Source organism: Panthera onca, chromosome D1 (assembly GCF_046562875.1).
Source record: "Panthera onca isolate mPanOnc1 chromosome D1, mPanOnc1 haplotype 2, whole genome shotgun sequence".
NCBI classification, from domain to species: Eukaryota; Metazoa; Chordata; class Mammalia; order Carnivora; family Felidae; genus Panthera; species Panthera onca.
In genome coordinates this window covers 80,171,760-80,180,371 of record NC_138348.1, presented here as the reverse complement: position 1 = coordinate 80,180,371, position 8,612 = coordinate 80,171,760, and positions in this window count along the sequence as shown.

Genomic DNA, 8,612 nt, shown 5'->3' with positions numbered 1-8,612 from the left:
TACCTGTTTCTTTTAATCATCATTATATAAAAGCAAGATTTAACAGAAAGTACATTGGAAACGGACTTTGGTTAAACTCAGTGACTTACAGAGTAACCTAGGACAAATAACTAAACATTTCTCAGTGTTAGGAGTGTTTTTAAACTGTGAAGTTCCATTAACACAAATTATTAATCCTTTGCTATGTATGCTATGGGCACTGCATTACATATTTGACATCTCATAATACATTTACTTCTTACAATAATCCTATGAATTGGTTATTACTATTGGTTTTTAACATTATGTTGCTAACTTTAGAAATACATTACTCTAAATTTGTTCTATTGAAAATGTGGTGTTGAGATATGAATCTAATATTCTAGGAATTCCTGTATGTAATAGAATATTGTGGATTTCTCCAAGGGTCATTTCTAGTAATGAAGGCTAAGTAGGTAAACTTTGTCTATGACATTTCTCAGATCTATTAGCCCAGAAATCTTGTCAAAAATAAATTGAGGATATTCTGGTATGATATATATTTTTAAACTAGATAGAAATGCCACTGATAATAATTTTCTTTTAAAATTCACAATTTTTGCTCCTCTGTTTTTCTCCTCAAATTACACTGACATAAGTATAAAGCTTAATAATCTGTAATTATCACCACCATATGTATCCAATGTTTTAAAAAAAGACCTTTTTTATTTAATGTTGATCTTTTTTTGAACAATCCACATTAATATAAATTTTGCTAGTGCCTAGGTATGTAACACTTTGTCAAGGAAAATCTCATTAAGTTTAAAAAAGTAAGTCAACTTATAATATTTGGGACTTTTGTCCCCTGATTCATGTTTTCCCTGTGTTTTTATTATACTTAAAACTATTTCAAATTATACAGTAAAATTGTTATGGTTTGGCAATTCAGCTCAATTAATTTTAACATCCATATAGATTCATGTACCACCATCACGATCAAGATAGAGAAGAACTCCATCATTTCTCCAAATTCTCTCCTACTGTTCCATACTAATAACATATTTTCCTAAGCCCTAAGCCTAGAAACCACTGATCTGTGCTCCATTATAGTTTTATCTTTAAAAAAATACCATGTTAACAAAATGCTATGGTATGTGACCTTGTAAGAATAGTTTCTTTCACTCAGCATACAGCCTGTATGAGTCATTCAAGTTGTTTTATGTATCAACAGTATGTTTCTTTTTATTACTAAATAGTATTCTATTGCATTGATGCACCCAGCTTGTTTAGCTATTCATTTGCTGAAGACATTGGAGTTGTATCCAGTGCATATTATGAACAAAGCTACCACAAACATCTATGCATAGGTTTGTGTGTGAATTAAAGATTATATTTTTTCAGATTATGATTCTTCTGAGTAGGTACCCAGAAATAGGATTATTGGTATACATGGAAATAATGAGTAACTTTATTACAAAGTATAAAACTGTTTTCTAGAGTGGATGTAATACTTTCCATTTGCACAAGGAAAGTGTAAGAGTTCCAACTTCTCCATAAACTTTTCAGCAGTTTGTATTGCCAGTATCATATATTTTAGCCATTCTAATAAGTGTGTAGTGATAGCTTGTCATGATTTCAATTTCTATTTCTTTAATGACTATATTCAACATCTTTGCATATACTTATTTGCCATATTTGTATCTGTATTGGTGAAACATACAAATCTTGTGTCCATTATTTTTAACATTTTTTCTTTAATGTTTATTTCTTTTTGAGAGAGAGAGAGAGAGAGTGAGAGAGAGAGAGAGGGAGAGAGAGAAAGGGTCAGAGAGTGAGGGAAACAGAGGATCCAAAACAGACTCTACACTGAGAGCAGAGATCCTAATGTGGGGCCCAAACTCAAGAACTGCAAGATCATGACTAGAGCCAAAGTCAGATATTTGACTGACTGAGCCACCCAGGTGCCCCTTGTGCCCATTTTTAAATTAGATTTTCTTCTTATAGTTGGGATTTAAGAGTTCTTTATATGTTCAGGATGGAATTAAATCTTTTATGGAATCCTTTTCTTAAAAATTTAATTAAGTTTATTTATTTATTTTGAGAGAGACAGAGACTGTATTTGTGGGAAGAGGAAGAGAAAGGGAGAGAGAGAATCCCAAGCAGTCTCCCCAATGTTAGTGCATAGACAGACATGCGGCTTGAATTCGCAAAACTGCAAGATCATGATCTGAGCCAAAATCAAGAGTCAGATGCTTAACTGACTGAGCCACCCAGAAGCCACAGAAATTAATTTTTTAAATTAATTTATTTGTTTTGAGAGAAAGAGGGAGAGAGAGAGAGAGAGGAGAATCAGAGAGAGAGCGAGAGAGAGAATCCTAAACAGGCTCCATGCTGTCAGCAAAGGCCTGATGCAGGGCTATCATGACCTGAGCCAAAACCAAGAGTCAGATCTCAACCAACTGACCCACACAGGAATGCCCAGGATTGAAAAATTTTGTTGCATATGTCACTTACCTATATGATCCCAGGCTGTATCATATCTTTTCATTCTTGTGTTTTTAAATAAAGTAAAGATTTTAAATTTCAATAAAGTCCAAGTTTTCCAATTACAATTATATAAATTGTACTTTTGACATTGACTTTAAGAACCTGTTGGTGGGTAGGGAAGATGGCGGCTTAGTAGGACGCTGGGCTCACCTTGCATCCTGCTGATCACTTAGATTCCACCTACACCTGCCTAACTAACCCAGAAAACCACCAGAAGACTAGCAGAATGGAGTCTCTGGAGCCAAGTGCAGACGAGAGGCCCACGGAAGAGGGTAGGAAGGGCGGAGAGGCGGTGCACGCTCCACGGACTGGCAGGAGGGAGCCGGGGCAGAGGGGCAGCCTGCCGGCCACGGAGAGCCCCCGAGTCTGGCTGGCAAAAGCGGCGGGGCCGGACAAAGTGTGTTCCGGCAGCAAGTGTGGCTTACATCTGGAAGGTTGTAAGTTAGCAGCTCTGCTCGGAAAGCGGGAAGGCTGGAGGACAAAGGGAGGGAGAGTTGCTCAGCCCCGGGACGACAGAGCTCAGTTTGGCGGGGAACAAAGGCGCTCGCCAGCACCATCTCCCTCGCCCATTCCCCAGCCAAAATCCCAAAGGGAACCAGTTCCTGCCAGAGGAACTTGTTTGCTCCCTGCAAACACCCAACGCTGTGCTTCTGCGGAGCCACCCCTCTGGCAGTGGGTCTGACTCCCTCCCGATGCCACAGGGCCCCTCCTGAAATGGATCACCTAAGGAGAAATGAGCTAAGCCTGCCCCTCCTGCCCCTGTGCACCTTGCCTACCCACCCCAGCTGATACGCCAGATCCTCAGCACCACAAGCCTGGCAGTGTGCAAGTAGCCCAGAGGGGCCACGCCACCCCACAGAGAATCCTGCCCCTAGGAGAGGGGAAAAGAAGGCACACACCAGTCTAACTGTGGCCCCATCGGTGGGCTGGGGGCAGATGTCAGGTCTGACTGCGACTCCGCCCACCAACTCCAGTTATACACCACAGCACAGGGGAAGTGCCCTGCAGGTCTGCACCACTCCAGGAACTATCCAAAATGACCAAAAGGAAGAATTCCCCTCAAAAGAATCTCCAGGAAATAACAACAGCCAATGAACTGATCAAAAAGGATTTAAATAATATAACAGAAAGTGAATTTAGAATAATAGTCATCAAATTAATCGCTGGGCTTGAAAACAGTATAGAGGACAGCAGAGAATCTCTTGCTACAGAGATCAAGGCACTAAGGATCAGTCAGGAGGAGCTGAAAAACGCTTTAAACGACATGCAAAATAAAATGGAAACTACCACGGCTCGGATTGAAGAGGCAGAGGAGAGAATAGGTGAACTAGAAGATAAAGTTATGGAAAAAGAGGGAGCTGAGAAAAAGATAAAAAAATCCAGGAGTATGAGGGGAAAATTAGAGAACTAAGTGACACACTAAAAGAAATAATATACACATAATTGGTATCCCAGAGGAGGAAGTGAGAGGGAAAGGTGCTGAAGGTGTACTTGAAGAAATAATAGCTGAGAACTTCCCTGAACTGGGGAAGGAAAAAGGCATTGAAATCCAAGAGGCACAGAGAACTCCCTTCAGACGTAACTTGAATCGATCTTCTGCACGACATATCATAGTGAAACTGACAAAATACAAGGATAAAGAGAAAATTCTGAAAGCAGCAAGGGATAAACGTGCCCTCACATATAAAGGGAGACCTATAAGACTCGTGACTGATCTCTCTTTTGAAACTTGGCAGGCCAGAAAGGCATGGCAGGAGATCTACAATGTATTGAACAGAGAAAATATGCAGCCGAGAATCCTTTATCCAGCAAGTCTGTCATTTAGAATAGAAGGAGAGATAAAGGTCTTCCCAAACAAACAAAAACTGAAGGAATTCATCACCACTAAACCAGCCCTACAAGAGATCCTAAGGGGATCCTGTGAGACAAAGTACCAGAGACATCACTACAAGCATAAAACATACAGACATCACAATGACTCTAAACCCGTATCTTTCTATAATAACACTGAATGTAAATGGATTAAATGCACCAACCAAAAGACATAGGGTATCAGAATGGATTAAAAAAACAAGACCCATCTATTTGCTGTCTACAAGAGACTCATTTTAGATCTGAGGACACCTTTAGATGAGAGTGAGTGGATGGAAACTATCATGCTACTGGAAGCCAAAAGAAAGCTGGAGTAGCCATACTTCTATCAGACAAATCAGACTTTAAATTAAAGGCTGTAACAAGAGATGAAGAAGGGCATTATATAATAATTACAGGGTCTATCCATCAGGAAGAGCTAACAGTTATAAATGTCTATGCACCGAATACCGGAGCCCCCAAATATATAAAACAATTACTCATAAACATAAGCAACCTTATTGATAAGAATGTGGTCATTGTAGGGGACTTTAACACCCCACTTACAGAAAAGGATAGATCATCTAGACACACGGTGAATAAAGAAAAAGGGCCCTGAATGATACATTGGATCAGATGGACTTGACAGATATATTTAGAACTCTGCATCCCAAAGCAACAGAATATACTTTCTTCTCGAGTGCACATGGAACATTCTCCAAGATAGATCATATACTGGGTCACAAAACAGCCCTTCATAAGTTTACAAGAATTGAAATTATACCATGCATACTTTCAGACCACAATGCTATGAAGCTTGAAATCAACCACAGGAAAAAGTCTGGAAAACCTCCAAAAGCATGGAGGTTAAAGAACACCCTACTAACGAATGAGTGGGTCAACCAGGCAATTAGAGAAGAAATTAAAAAATATATGGAAACAAATGAAAATGAAAATACAACTATCCAAATGCTTTGGGACGCAGCGAAGGCAGTCCTGAGAGGAAAATACATTGCAATCCAGGCCTATCTCAAGAAACAAGAAAAATCACAAATACAAAATCTAACAGCACACCTAAAGGAAATAGAAGCAGAACAGCAAAGGCAGCCTAAACCCAGCAGAAGAAGAGAAATAATAAAAATCAGAGCAGAAATAAACAATATAGAATCTAAAAAAACTGTAGAGCAGATCAACGAAACCAAGAGTTGGTTTTTTGAAAAAATAAACAAAATTGACAAACCTCTAGCCAGGCTTCTCAAAAAGAAAGGGGAGATGACCCAAATAGATAAAATCATGAATGAAAATGGAATTATTACAACAAATCCCTCAGAGATACAAACAATTATCAGGGAATACTATGAAAAATTATATGCCAACAAATTGGACAACCTGGAAGAAATGGACAAATTCCTAAACACCCACACTCTTCCAAAACTCAATCAGGAGGAAATAGAAAGCTTGAACAGACCCATAGCCAGCGAAGAAATTGAATCGGTTATCAAAAATCTCCCAACAAATAAGAGGCCAGGACAAGATGGCTTCTGAGGGGACTTCTACCAGACATTTAAAGCAGAGATAATACCTATCCTTCTCAAGCTATTCCAAGAAATAGAAAGGGAAGGAAAACTTCCAGACTCATTCTATGAAGCCAGTATTACTTTGATTCCTAAACCAGACAGAGACCCAGTAAAAAAAGAAAACTACAGGCCAATATCCCTGATGAATATGGATGCAAACATTCTCAAGAAGATACTAGCAAATGGAATTCAACAGCATATAAAAAGAATTATTCACCATGATCAAGTGGGATTCATTCCTGGGATGCAGGGCTGGTTCAACATTCGCAAATCAATCAACGTGATACATCACATTAATAAAAGAAAAGATAAGAACCATATGATCCTGTCAATCGATGCAGAAAAGGCCTTTGACAAAATTCAGCACCGTTTCTTATTAAAAACCCTTGAGAAAGTCGGGATAGAAGGAACATACTTAAACATCATCAAAGTCATTTATGAAAAGCCAACACCTAACATCATCCTCAACGGGAAAAAACTGAGAGCTTTTTCCCTGAGATCAGGAACACGACAGGATTGCCCACTCTCACCGCTGTTGCTTAACATAGTGTTGGAAGTTCTGGCATCAGCAATCAGACAACAAAAGGAAATCAAAGGCATCAAAATTACCAAAGATGAAGTCAAGCTGTCGCTTTTTGCAGATGATATGATATTATACATGGAAAATCCGATAGACTCCACCAAAAGTCTGCTAGAACTGATACATGAATTCAGCAAAGTTGCAGGATACAAAATCAATGTACAGAAATCAGTTGCATTCTTATACACTAACAATGAAGCAACAGAAAGACAAATAAAGAAACTGATCCCATTCACAATTGCACCAAGAAGCATAAAATACCTAGGAATAAATCTAACCAAAGATGTAAAAGATCTGTATGCTGAAAACTATAGAAAGCTTATGAAGGTAATTGAAGAAGATATAAAGAAATGGAAAGACATTCCCTGCTCATGGATTGGAAGAATAAATATTGTCAAAATGTTAATACTACCCAAAGCTTCCTACACATTCAATGCAATCCCAATCAAAATTGCATCAGCATTCTTCTCGAAACTAGAACAAGCAATCCTAAAATTCATATGGAACCACAAAAGGCCCCGAATAGCCAAAGTAATTTTGAAGAAGAAGACCAAAGCAGGAGGCATCACAATCCCAGACTTCAGCCTCTACTACAAAGCTGTAGTCATCAAGACAGCATGGTATTGGCACAAAAACGGACACATAGACCAATGGAATAGAATAGAAACCCCAGAACTACACCCACAAACATATGGCTAACTAATCTTTGACAGAGCAGGAGAAAACATCCAATGGAAAAAAGACAGTCTCTTTAACAAATGGTACTGTGAGAACTAGACAGCAACATGCAGAAGAATGAAACTAGACCACTTTCTCACACCATTCACAAAAATAAACACAAAATGGATAAAGGACCTGAATGTGAGACAGGAAACCATCAAAACCCTAGAGGAGAAAGCAGGAAAAGACCTCTCTGACCTCAGCCGTAGCAATCTCTTACTCGACACATCCCTAAAGGCAAGGGAATTAAAAGCAAAAATGAACTACTGGGACCTTATGAAGATTAAAACCTTCTGCACAACAAAGGAAACAACCAACAAAACTAAAAGGCAACCAATGGAATGGGAAAAGATATTTGCAAATGACATAACGGACAAAGGGCTAATATCCAAAATCTATAAAGACCTCACCAAACTCCACACCCGAAAAACAAATAACCCAGTGAAGAAATGGGCAGAAAACATGAATAGACACTTCTCTAAAGAAGACATCCGGATGGCCAACAGGCACATGAAAAGAAATTCAACGTCGCTCCTCATCAGGGAAATACAAATCAAAACCACACTCAGATATCACCTCACGCCAGTCAGAGTGGCCGAAATGAACAAATCAGGAGACTATAGATGCTGGAGAGGATGTGGAGAAACGGGAACCCTCTTGCACTGTTGTGGGAATGCAAACTGATGCAGCCACTTTGGAAAACAGTGTGGAGGTCCTCAGAAAATTAAAAATAGACCTACCCTATGACCCAGCAATAGCACTGCTAGGAATTTACCCAAGGGATACAGGAGTGCTGATGCATAGGGGCACTTGCACCCCAATGTTTATAGCAGCACTCTCAACAATAGCCAAATTATGGAAAGAGCCTAAATGTCCATCAACTGATGAATGCAGAAAGAAATTGTGGTTTATATACACAATGGAATACTATGTGGCAATGAGAAAGAATGAAATATGGCCTTTTGTAGCAACGTGGATGGAACTGGAGAGTGTGATGCTAAGTGAAATAAGCCATACAGAGAAAGACAGATACCATATGGTTTCACTCTTATGTGGATCCTGAGAAACATAACAGAAACCCATGGGGGAGGGGAAGGAAAAAAAAAAAAAAAAAGAGGTTAGAGTGGGAGAGAGCCAAAGCATAAGAGACTGTTAAAAACTGAGAACAAACTGAGGGTTGATGGGGGGTGGGAGGGAGGGGAGGGTGGGTGATGGGTATTGAGGAGGGCACCTTTTGGGATGAGCACTGGGTGTTGTATGGAAACCAATTTGACAATAAATTTCATATATTGAAAAATAAATAAATTAAAATAAAATAGATTTTTTACAGGCAAAAATTAAAAAAAAATAAGAACCTGTTGCCTTAACCCCAGATAATA